At 29.5% G+C, this 13,855-nt stretch overlaps 1 protein-coding gene across 4 annotated transcripts in view; it reads right to left on the bottom strand.

Annotated features, from left to right (window-relative positions):
• The window catches only part of LOC142328852 (RNA-binding protein Raly), a 938,200-nt gene that overhangs the window by 893,650 nt on the left and 30,695 nt on the right, over nt 1-13,855 (bottom strand). The gene's annotated exons all lie outside the window — the stretch shown is intronic.

Here is a 13,855-nt window from a genome sequence, read left to right on the forward strand (position 1 = left end):
GAAAATCTGTTCAGAACTCCTAACAAATTCATCAGTCGTCGAAGCCTAGCGTTAGATATTCCGAAAACAACAATTTATATAACAACAATAATAATATATTTTTTACGGATAAGCTACTATCCACATTAATGGGTGTGTTAACAGAAAATTCACGAATATGAGGATCTGAAAACCGACATGTGATTTTTGAAAAAAAAAACCACACGACACACCTGAAGTTAATGTTTGGTTTTGTGTAATGAAAAATAGTGTAATCGGGCCTTTTTTCTTCGCCGAATAGACTATTAATGGAGATGTTTATCTCAATATGTTGTTAAACAATTACTGCTTTCCTGGACCGGATGAACTCAAAAACATAAAATGAATTCATTTCCAACAAGATGGCGCAACCCCGCACATTAATGCATTTGTCAGTCAGGTTTTGAACGGAAAATTTGGTCATCGATGGCTAGGCCGGCAAGAACCTATACCCCGGTCTCTAAGGAGTTTAGATCTGAAACCTTGCGATTTTTTCTTGTGGGAATATAAAAGTATTTTTTATTCGCAAAAAATACGCGATCTATGTCACTTAAAGGAAATTGTAACCTCAACAAAAGATATGTTAATTCGGGTGCGGGTAGAAACTGAGTATCGATTGGGCATTTGCCGAGCGACTAATGGTGCACATAATGAAATCTATTAGTTTATAAAAAAAAGCTGTTTGGGATGACAAATTCGATAATAAGCAACATTAACTGTAAGTATTTTTGTCTTTATTTAATCCGTTTTCAAAAGCCCACCGTTCTTTTATGAAGCCTCTGTATAACACAACGGATATTATTATTAATATTTGTAATAACATATTACATATTTAATATTAGATCGGTACAGTAGTACGCTGCTACTGATCTGTAATTCACACGAGTGGTACTAAAAAATAAAGTTTGATATCATCGGTTTATATCTTTGTATCTGATACGATTTTACATTCAATTTATTAGTAAAATTTTCTCTCCTTTATTTTATTTTTCAGGCTGCCGTTTATCATTATTAACGACTTACTTGTATCTTAATTATCACTGTTAATTCGTTACTAACGGTTATAAGAAATTAAATCAAACTGTGAGGTTAAAACATCATCAGTACTATTTTTGCGATTCAACGGAGCATCTTCAAAATTTACCAGCCGCTTTTAATCTTATTATTTTATTTAAAAAGAATTTTATTAACCTCATAATGAAGAATACGCTGCGAAAACTTAATTGTAGCTTATAAAAGGTTAAATTAAAACTGAAAAATGAAGATGTCAAAATATATTTGATTTATTTATAAATGTGAAAGAGGCAGCAAAATATTTCTGTACGTAAAAATTAATAACCACAGAGTATTTTATAAACCCACCCCGAAAAAGAACACCTTCTATTAAATGTAACGTAATTCGTACTGCTATTTTGTACTTTTTAATTGTTTTTTAAATTCAAAACTTCTGTTAATACATTCATTTTCACGTAATAAATACTAGTTTCACAATATTTTAATAGTTTTCCTGCATTTTTTTGAAAAATCATATTAAAAAAAGAAAAGTAGAATAGCGGTATAGTTTCCTAAAGTAACGTAAAATATTATTCTTTCACTGAATATGAACAAAAATAGACCAAGGTAGTGGTTGGAGAACCTTTATATGAATTAAGATCAGTAGCATACCACAGAACTACTAAATATGTAATTGCCATCACTGAAATTAATAATAATAAGTAAATATTAATAATAACAAATATTTGTTGCGCTAATAACTTTGTACTGCGCCTGTTTGCGTGTACCACCTTCAGAATCTCTGCGTGCTACGTAATACGGTATGCATACCGAATCAAGTATTCAATTTTTTTTACTTCATTATTGAGGAAAAAATATAACTACATTTTCTTTTAATTGCATTTACACTGAATTTTTAAACGGTAAAATTAGTAACAATTTATTAAATCCGTAAATTATTTATTTTTATTGTAATGCATTATGAAAACTGATAAAAACACAACATATAGTCTATAAAGTAGGAAATTACTCGACGTTCCATCAGTATGATTGAAATTTTTCTCTATAATATATTTTTTTTTTTTATATGACAAGCGCTTTATTAAATTGGAATATATATTTCTTAGCTAAGTTTCATGCGAAATTATCACGCAACACTTCATCCTCCATTAATTTATTAGAAATTTCATTTTTATACATATGTACTTCAAGTATTAAAGTTCATAACAATTTTTTTCATATCAGCGTACAGTAATCGTGTCAGAAAATATCAGTTTAATACACCAATATAATTTGATTTTTTTTTCGATTATTATATTCTCCCGTTAAATAAAACTTTTTATTAATATAATGAAAATTATTTTAATATGTATAACATTTTTAGTTAAAATTGAGTTTAAAAGTTCTAATAAAACTAGAGACTTTGTAATATATTTTTAAATTATAGTTCTGTTAACAAAAAAAATATATATATCTTAATTTAAAAAACGTAATAAGGAAAAATTGAGAGATTATTCCATCGAAACAGAAAATTAAAGTTTATCTTTAACTAACTTAAATAAGTAAATTTACATTGAAGTTTTTTTTTTGTAATTTATATCTTTACTTTATACTTTTTTATTTTCTACGCGTAAATTACTTGTATTTCTAATGGTTTAAGTAGACCGTATGCTTTTTTTATAAAAATATTTTATTTATTATAAATAAACTCGATTACAGAGATTGTTGATATAAGTAATGAAAAAGTTTTAATGCAATATTCTTTACACTTCTCTCCCTCATTCTCACGCTGTCTCTCTCTCTCTCTCTCTCTCTCTCTCTGCGTGCGCGCGCGCGCGCGTGTGTGTCAGTGTGAACGCGCGTACGTCAGTTTACTTGCACTGATATTTCATTATTATTGATTTTATTCAAATAATAATATTATTCCGGTATTTTTTTTAAACATATAAATCTCTTTTAATATTATTAAATTTTTTAATTACTCCAATAAAAATATTTATGGATTGACAAACCTATTTATTTGCAATAAAAGATTTTCTTGAATATTTTTTAAGTATTAAAATTACTTAAACTTTTTTATAATTTTTTGATTTATTTTTCTTGTTTTATAACAAAAACAATGTAACGTCGGTATTTTCAAACTGACCTACTAATCAAAAGTTACTTCTACAGATATTGTGTTTCATATTTATCACTTAGATGTAAATATAATTTGAGTATTTATTACAATATATATATATATATATATATATATATATATATATAGAGAGAGAGAGAGAGAGAGAGAGAGAGAGAGATAGAGGGGGCGAGAGAGAAAGATTTAGTGAGAAAAAACAAAGAAAATGTAAATATCGTTATGAAACCCGAAGACTACTTCTTTTGGTCAAGGCCTTTTGTTCGATGCTCAAATTTAATATTTTTTTAAACTAATTTCTTTTTTTTTGGGGGGGGTGAAAATATCGTCCGTAATTTTTTTTACCTCGTATAGTTTTGACAATTTACATCAGTGTTTTTGATTTATATTTCATAAAAATTGGTGGATACCTTATAAACCACATAAACATATTACGTAAAATAACAAATTCATATTAACACTTTTTTTAAAGTATTCGTTTATTTACTTATCGAGACGTTGAAAAAATTGCAAAAAATTGGACGGATGATAACGGTCTGTGTATAACTGTGTGATCTCCTGTCGTGGCTATTTAACCTTGTTAATAAAGTCAGTGTAAATTACGAGAAAAGTTGATCGGTTACATTAGATTATATAATCCTACTTTAATCGCTATGGAAGACTCGTGCAATTTGTGTAATAAAATATTTACGAACGTTAAAGAAATTATAGAACGCTGCGTTTGTCAATCGTACTTCCATCCGACGCGTACAAGACTCGGATCTCTTGAAAACTTTCGTTAACTGAGATCACGTAAGAATACCTGGAAACGTGATATATGCGTGAAAGGTTCCGGGTCAAAAGTTGGAACGAAGAAGAAATCTAGAAGATATTGTAAACTCGGTAAAGGAAAGTATAACGAAACTTATCGACAGCAGATTAAATGAATTTAATAAAAAAAATAACTCAAATGAGTAGAACATTTGACAATATTATGACTTACCTGGATCAACTTAAAATTGAAAATCAAGCGTTAAAAGAGGAATGCTCATCTTTAAAAATTGAAAACATGAAATACCAGAGTGATTTAAATGAATTACAACAATACTCGTGAATCGAAAACCTAGAAATTAACGGAGATCCGGAATCACAAAACGAAGACGTCTATAAAGTTTTAGAACGTGGCCAAGGCAATAAATGTACCGTTCAGCAGCGATGAAGTATCGATAGCCCATGGGACACCTACAAGCAAAGGTAAAATGAAGCCTATTATATGAAAATTAATCCACAGATATACAAAGATGAAATGGTTGGCTGCCGCAAAAGAAAAGCGATCTCTTAAATCTTCTGATTTGGATGTCGGCTTCCTCAAGGAACTATTTATTTCGATGAACATCTCACCCGGCAGAACAAAATCATCCTAAGTAGAGCCCGGGAACTTAAGAAACGAAAAAAGCTTTCACATGTTTCGGTGAAAGAAGGAAAACTGTTTATAAAGAAAAGACCTGATTCAAGAACCATCAAGACTCGCTAAGGAGGATGACATCGCTCGATTAGGAAATAAGTAACTTGTTTACAAATCGGAATGTCGGTACGTTGATTCTGATATATTTCATTATGTTTCACGTTATGTGTTTCACTATAATTGTGTAGGTGTTAATTTTTTAATGGGTAACAGAAAATTTAATCTTTTTCGTATTTTACTGCTTATTATGATTACAGGTATTAATTTTAGCCGACAGGAATCGTGCAATTTTAGAGATTTCTTATTATTTTTATTGCGTTATTATTGCTGTTGTGTTTTTTTTTCATTTCTTATCAGACTTTCTATTAATTTTAATTTGTTTAACCACTTATCCTATTATGCCTTTCAATAAAATTAGATTATTTGACACAGTATGACTGCTACGATACAATACAAGTAAATGATTTTTTAAATTGTAATCCTTATTTATATTTTAACCATAAATATGACCTAAGTATAATTCATATTAATATAAGAAGTATAACAAAAAATTTTGATGAATTTGTTTTTTACTTAAGAAATAGTAAAATTACGTTCCAAATTATTAAATTGACCGAAACTTGGATCGGTGATGACATTGAATTTAATTTCAGTTTAGAAGGTTATAACGTAGTCATTCAAAATAATAAATTCGCAACGAGTGATGACATATGTTTATTTATAGATAAAAATGTTACACACGAGTTAATGAAAGTAGAGTTAGAAAATACAAATTCAGTCGGCAAAAATTCACCCACCGGGTTGGTCTGGTGGTGAACGCATCGGCAAATCAGCTGATTTCTAAGTTGAGAGTTCCAACCTAGTTCAAATCCTTTCAAATCCTAGTAAAGGCAGTCAGTTCTTTGCTGGTCGAGTTTCAATTAACCACACTTTTCATGAACGGTCGACCTGAGACTGTGCAAGGCTACACTTTATTTACATTCAACATAAATCATCCTCATTCATCCTCTGAAGTAATACCTGACGGTGATTCCCAGAAAGTAAACAAAAAAAAGTCGGTATTAATTTTAGAGTTGTTAACAGGAACAAAACAGGAACCAAACAGCAACAGTAGCAATTGAAGAACATAAGAAAGAAGCCATAATAAGAAAGGGAGTCCGACAAGGATGTTCTCTATCTCCGTTACTTTTTAATCTTTACATGGAACTAGCAGTTAATGATGTTAAAGAACAATTTAGATTCGGAGTAACAGTACAAGGTGAAAAGATAAAGATGCTACGATTTGCTGATGATATAGTAATTCTAGCCGAGAATAAAAAGGATTTAGAAGAAACAATGAACGGCATAGATGAAGTCCTACGCAAGAACTATCGCATGAAAATAAACAAGAACAAAACAAAAGTAATGAAATGTAGTAGAAATAACAAAGAAGGACCACTGAATGTGAAAATAGGAGGAGAAAAGATTATGGAGGTAGAAGAATTTTGTTATTTGGGAAGTAGAATTACTAAAGATGGACGAAGCAGGAGCGATATAAAATGCCGAATAGCACAAGCTAAACGAGCCTTCAGTAAGAAATATAAGTTGTTTACATCAAAAATTAATTTAAATGTCAGGAAAAGATTTTTGAAAGTGTATGTTTGGAGTGTCGCTTTATGTGGAAGTGAAACTTGGACAATCGGAGTATCTGAGGAGAAAAGGTTAGAAGCTTTCGAAATGCGGTGCTATAGGAGAATGTTAAAAATCAGATGGGTGGATAAAGTGACAAATGAGGAGGTACTGCGGCAAATAGATGAAGAAAGAAGCATTTTGAAAAATATAGTTAAAAGAAGAGACAGACTTATAGGCCACATACTAAGGCATCCTGGAATAGTCGCTTTAATTTTGGAAGGACAGGTAGAAGGGAAAAATTGTGTAGGCAGGCCACGTTTGGAATATGTAAAACAAATTGTTAGGGATGTAGGATGTAGAGGGTATACTGAAATGAAACGACTAGCACTAGATAGGGAATCTTGGAGAGCTGCATCAAACCAGTCAAAGGACTGAAGACAAAAAAAAAAAAAAAAGAAAACAGGAACAACTATAACTGATTGCCCGTTTATCGATCGCCTTCCCAGAACATATATTCTTGCCCGACTAGCTTAGATGCTTATCTCTACAGAATATAAAGACGGATGATAACGTAATTTTAATAGGGGATACGTACTTGAATATTCTTGATAATCATAACCTGATAAATGAATTTCTTAGTATTATGCGACTAAATAAAACTAAACCTACGCGATTACAAAAATGTCTCGATGGCGAAATGCAGTCGACCAGCTGCTTCGACCATATTTTCTCTAAGAGCGGTTCCGTTTGACAGAGTGATGTTATGGCGGCGATCCTGAAGACTGCTATCGCTGATCATTACTGTGCTTCTTTTCATATGAAACTTACAAATTTTGTAAAAGATAAAACAACAACCGGTAATACTATCGACAAAATAAATTATGTTGAACTTAAATCTAGTTTAGATAAAAAATTGTAACGAGTTACCCAACACTGACACTACAGATTTATTAATAAACGTACTGACTACTTAAATAAACATAAACCGATTATTAAAATCTCACATAAAAATAAACCACTAAAACAATGGATCATCCGAGCATCGTAGCTGCTACGAAAGAAAGAGATAAAAAAATTATTATAAGAAATATAGGAACACGTTAAACAATATAATAAAGAAAGAAAAAATTGATTATTTTAATAAGTTCCAACTAAAAAAATTAAGAAAACGTGGGAATGTATTAATGAAATATTACATTTGAAAAAAGAATTTAAACAACCGAAAATTGAACCTAATAAATTAAATAAATACTTAAAAAATGTAGGAGAAAATTATGCAAATGCGATACTAAAAAATACAAATAATCTAAATCTGCTTCTTTCGTTAATCCCAACCTCTATTAATAGCCTATTTCTTGACCCAACAAATTTTTTTTTTTTTTTTGTCTTCAGTCATTTGACTGGTTTGATGCAGCTCTCCAAGATTCCCTATCTAGTGCTAGTCCTTTCATTTCAGTATACCCTCTACATCCTACATCCCTAACAATTTGTTTTACATATTCCAAACGTGGCCTGCCTACACAATTTTTCCCTTCTACCTGTCCTTCCAAAATTAAAGCGACTATTCCAGGATGCCTTAGTATGTGGCCTATAAGTCTGTCTCTTCTTTTAACTATATTTTTCAAAATGCTTCTTTCTTCATCTATTTGCCGCAGTACCTCCTCATTTGTCACTTTATCCACCCATCTGATTTTTAACATTCTCCTATAGCACCGCATTTCGAAAGCTTCTAACCTTTTCTCCTCAGATACTCCGATTGTCCAAGTTTCACTTCCACATAAAGCGACACTCCAAACATACACTTTCAAAAATCTTTTCCTGACATTTAAATTAATTTTTGATGTAAACAACTTATATTTCTTACTGAAGGCTCGTTTAGCTTGTGCTATTCGGCATTTTATATCGCTCCTGCTTCGTCCATCTTTAGTAATTCTACTTCCCAAATAACAAAATTCTTCTACCTCCATAATCTTTTCTCCTCCTATTTTCACATTCAGCGGTCCATCTTTGTTATTTCTACTACATTTCATTACTTTTGTTTTGTTCTTGTTTATTTTCATGCGATAGTTCTTGCGTAGGACTTCATCTATGCCGTTCATTGTTTCTTCTAAATCCTTTTTACTCTCGGCTAGAATTACTATATCATCAGCAAATCGTAGCATCTTTATCTTTTCACCTTGTACTGTTACTCCGAATCTAAATTGTTCTTTAACATCATTAACTGCTAGTTCCATGAAAAGATTAAAAAGTAACGGTGATAGGGAACATCCTTGTCGGACTCCCTTTCTTATTAGGGCTTCTTTCTTATGTTCTTCAATTGTTATTGTTGCTGTTTGGTTCCTGTACATGTTAGCAATTGTTCTTCTATCTCTGTATTTGAACCCTAATTTTTTTAAAATGCTGAACATTTTATTCCAGTCTACGTTATCAAAAGCCTTTTCTAGGTCTATAAACGCCAAGTATGTTGGTTTGTTTTTCTTTAATCTTCCTTCTACTATTAATCTGAGGCCTAAAATTGCTTCCCTTGTCCCTATACTTTTCCTGAAACCAAATTGGTCTTCTCCTAACACTTCTTCCACTCTCCTCTCAATTCTTCTGTATAAAATTCTAGTTAAGATTTTTGATGCATGACTAGTTAAACTAATACCCAACAAATATTACTGAAATATTAAATGTAATAAAAAATTAAAATTATATTAAATAATAAAAAAAACCCGTCGCCTGAAATCGATAGCTTTAATGTTTCATGCGTTAAAGAGATAAGTAACTATTTAGTAAAACAACTTGAACACATAATAAATAGATGTTTTATTGAAGGATATTCCCTACTAAATTTAAAATAGCGAAAAAAATCGCAATACATAAATCGGGAGATCGCAATACGGCAAATTACAGACCTATAAGTCTGTTAAGTAACTTTTTCAAAATAATTGAAAAATATTAAAAAACCGAGTAATAAATTTCTCGAAAAAAATAATTTTATTCGTAAAAATCAGTACGGTTTTCAATCTGGAAATTCAACAAAGGATGCGGTTTTACATTTAATTAGAATAATTAACAACAATTTTATTCCTCGATTTAGCTAACGCATTTGACACAATTCCTCTCAAAACTTTTATTAGATAAACTAAATAATTGCGGTATACGAGGACCGGTAAAAGAACTTTTTAAAAACTACCTTAAAGGTATAACTCAAATTCTGATTTCAAATAATGTCAGCGATCACGGAAAATCTTCAAACTTCGGACTACCACAAGGAGTACCTTGTGAGAGAACAGTAGGTCTCTCGCCAGTACTTTTTCTAATACATGTCAACGATCTTTTAAAACTGAACCTGAATACTGCGGTAAAGCAGTATTTTTCGCTGATGACACAGCTTTGGTTTTTTCGTGCGAGACGTGGGATGAAGTATATAAGAGCGCTACCTGTCGATTACTTACGGTAAAATCTTGATTTGAAAGCCATATTCTTAAACTCGACCTAAATAAAAAGAAATATATGTCGTTCCCGCCTACTGAATCCGGCAAACCGATTTCAACTAAAATTACATACATTTTCAGTATATAATAGCGAATCGATAAACAGTAACTGCCGTTGTCAGACTATAGACGAAGTCAAGTCGGTAAAATATCTCGGAATAATATTGGACGATCGTATGAAGCGGAATGTCCACGTACAGTTTTTAACATAAAGACTAAAATACCTTATTCGTACTTTTTACAAAATAAACAAGATTAAGGAACTTGAAATAATAAGAATTATGTATTTTATATATGTTCATTTGCTTTTACAATATGGAATCGAGATACGGGGAGGAACCCGTCTCAATAAAATACCCATCTGGGTGATGGGATACCCATCCTAATAAAATATTTACGCTATAGAAATATTTAATTAGAGCAGGTCTTGGTAGTCCAATGTTATATCCCTGTACACGCTTATTTGAAGAATTTAAAGTACCTTCTTTGAAAAAAATATACGTACACATAAGCAAATATATAAATGAATTTGAATTTAAAAATACACTGTACAGTACTCGTTTAGCAGGAAGAAATATTTATACCGCATTTTTTTTAAAAAATTAACTGTTTGCAAAGGTCAATTTTCGTATTACGCCAGTATATTTTCTACCAAAGTTCCCAATAATTTTAACGTCCAAACAATAAACAGTAATCCGATCAAATAAACACATGATTGGGTGAAACACAATATATATTGTGAATTACCAAATTGAAAGACGGAAATACTCCACACTAATAACAATAAATTTAGCATATTGTTATACTGAATATCACAACAAAATAAACTAATATACTACTCAATATTAAAAAATCTTCATATATAAAACCGTGAATGCTAAGGATGTATAAATTCATAATAGTATTCGGTTGTCTTATCATACGTTATCTTATAATGTATTTTCTTTTTATTTCTCCATTATGAAATTCTTTCGCACTTTTTTAGGTTGTTAATTTATTCTATTTTATTTTATTTGATTTCAATAAAAAATTTAAATAATTTTACATTCTGGTTCTATGTATTTCTTCTTTTAAGTCTATTTTATTTGACTTAGTTTTTTAATTAAATTTTTTTTTGTGTCATGTTAGAAAAGTCATGTATTTCTATTTAGTTAAATAGAAATACATGACTTTTAATTAGTTCTTTTATTAATCATCCTGTTATAATGACACAAACTCGCGGGTAGCGCTCAAAGTACCTGCGTCAAGGATAAATCTGTGGAATAAAATTGTACGCGTAATTTTCAATCGACAATAAATTTAATTTAATTTTATATCTTTATAGTTAAATTTCTGGATATTTCTCCAATGTTCTTGACTTATTCGGAAGGCATTACGAGGGATTTTTTTAAACGTATATACTCATCGGATGCAAACAAATTAATCGAAATCAACAGAATACAACGATATTTAAAAAAGAAAATATTTTATTTTTAAACAAGTAAATTTTAACAAACATATCTAAAGTTTTTAAATGATTATAATGAGATCAAAAATTAGGATTTCTTCTGATCGTCATAAAGTAGATGGTAAATAGTATTAAAAAAAAATTGATTTTTGCGCTCGTTTTTAGTTAATACAGAAGATAGCCTACAGTTTTACTTTCACACATATGCTTTGCTTAAATCTATTTCTGTTTCAGAAAAAAAATATATATATATATTATTTTTGGTTTTGATTTAATTTTTCCGTCACCAAGTACAGCTGAAATAATACCATAATTATTTGAAATAATAAAAAATCTTAAGAAAACGATTTTTTTTAAATAACCTACAACCAATATTCGTATCGAAATTTTCATGAATTGATTTATATCTACATATATTTTTACTGCCGGGTGTTCGCGGTTCGACAAGGATGTTGAGAGGCTAACAAACTTAAGAATTTCTTATGAATGCAGTTTATTACTCTAAAAATACATATAAAACAAATTAAAAAAATAATAAATAAATATATATATATATATATATATATATATATCACATACGAAATAGTAATACAAATAAAAAAACAAAATTTATTTAATTACATTTAAATTACAAATACCGAAATAAAGTCTTATTTACTAAACACTATAATGAATAGAAAATTTAATTAACAATAAGATAATGGTCAAAAAATCAGCAATCCACTTTGCCTTTCTCGTGTTTATATCTTAACAGTTCTGTAGCAATATTGCTGGATTGATGAAATTAGTCAAAAAAAACTATTAAATCCTTTTTTTTTTATAATTTTAACTTTTTTTAAGTTGCCACCAAATTTAAACCAAATACCCAACGAACAACTAACTGATTGATCTCTTATTTGGCGCCGGTTTCAAAAAGTAAATATTTTAAAAAGATTTCCAAAAATTTTTTTATTTTTAGCGGTCACTCAGTGGTTGTCATTTTTTAATTTTTACTTCTTTATTTTAATTATTTAGATATATTTTATTTAATAAACGGGTAGGTGTTCAAAAATCGCCACCTATATAAAAATTATATATCGCAAGAAATGCAGAAGATGAGAAACCTTTGACGTGATAAAAATAAGTAAAAGAATAAGGCAAAATGGCAGTAACTATCAGAGAGAGTTAAGGCTGTCTATAATATTAATTTTGTTATTACCAATTTTCACAAGAAGTTACTTGAAGTTTCAAGTTTTTACAAGCTATGTATAATTATGGCAAAATGATCCGATTCTAAGTAATAATAACGATATAACAAATATCTTCAAATTATTCTTTTTATCCGTTTCACTAATGGCACAATAACACGGTACAGAGAAAAATAAAAATGACCAACCTTTCGTTTCCGACGCCCTAACTATTTTGCGGTCAGAAACGTACGGATTTTCAGAGTACAACGCGCTACATACTTTCGATTAAAGTGTACTGTAACTCATTGCATAAGCGCGTATGAAAAATGCATCAACACATAGTCAACATAACCTCAAGTTGAAATTGCCGATTGTAATTTGTTATCGACCTTAATTTGAACGCGACTGAAGAACGATTCAACCAATCTTCATGAAATTTTCATATGCATAACTTCACATACACTACTACAGCATATCTAAATTTCCATGAAATTGATTAATAGTTTTAGATATATATATATCTCAAGAAAATTGCATTTTGAACGGTATTTTCGTACTCCTCATACTTTACAACGTAAAGAAAATTCGCATCCCCCAAAATCCCCCCGTGTGATCAAACGTAATGTCGTACTTTTCTTCGAAAAGTTTGTAAAAAAATTACCGAAATCATTCCATTTGATTTTAAATATATCTTGAACATAAACTATTAAAAAAATACGTAAAGAGTTACTTTTCTTTGAAGTCGATTAAATTTTTTATACTACTTCTATTTACGCTTGACTTAATCGACATATTTACAATTCCCATTTTCCTGATAAACTCTATATTATTATTATTATCGGGATGACCCTGTTTTCAGAAACAAATAAAATTGGTATTAAATAAAAACCATTTTTGTTTTAAATAAATTTCAGTAATATAATCCATTTATAAAAATGAATGTACCTTGTTTTCATGAGACGGGAAAAATTTCGTTAGGTAGCTTCTATAAAGACTAAGCAATAAAAATGTAATTTATAACTATCAGATTTCAATTTAAATCGTAAAAATACAGATAACTTATTATGAATTTGAATTGATTTTTAAAAAATTAATTTTCTCTTTATAAAATCTCATTAAAGCCGAATAGATTTGATAAATTGATTTAAAAGTAAACAAAAGTTAATAAGATGTTAATTATCTAATCTTTTTTCTAGATTTCTTGTTAAATTAAATATTTTTTATTTCCTTAAAATTGTTTAATTTTCCCCGAGAATGCTTCTCTACAAGAGTTAATTATTTTTTTGCCATAAAAGCGTTAAAAAGTACGCCTATTTATTTGATTTCTTTACGAAACAGAATTTCTTAATAAAAATGACTTGTACCATTCAATCGTTACAAATGCTTTAAAGACGTTATATTTGTTTAGAATAAATGCATAAATCTAATTTTAAAAAGCTTTGTTTAAAATGTAAATTGAAAGGTTAAAATATTATATTTCACGTCCTTTCTTTTATCTGTTAAAAAAGGACGTAATAGAAGAATAAGTGAACAGTTGGAAATGAGCCAGATGAGAAAGCA

Source organism: Lycorma delicatula, chromosome 8, assembly GCF_047948215.1.
Source record: "Lycorma delicatula isolate Av1 chromosome 8, ASM4794821v1, whole genome shotgun sequence".
NCBI classification, from domain to species: domain Eukaryota; kingdom Metazoa; phylum Arthropoda; class Insecta; order Hemiptera; family Fulgoridae; genus Lycorma; species Lycorma delicatula.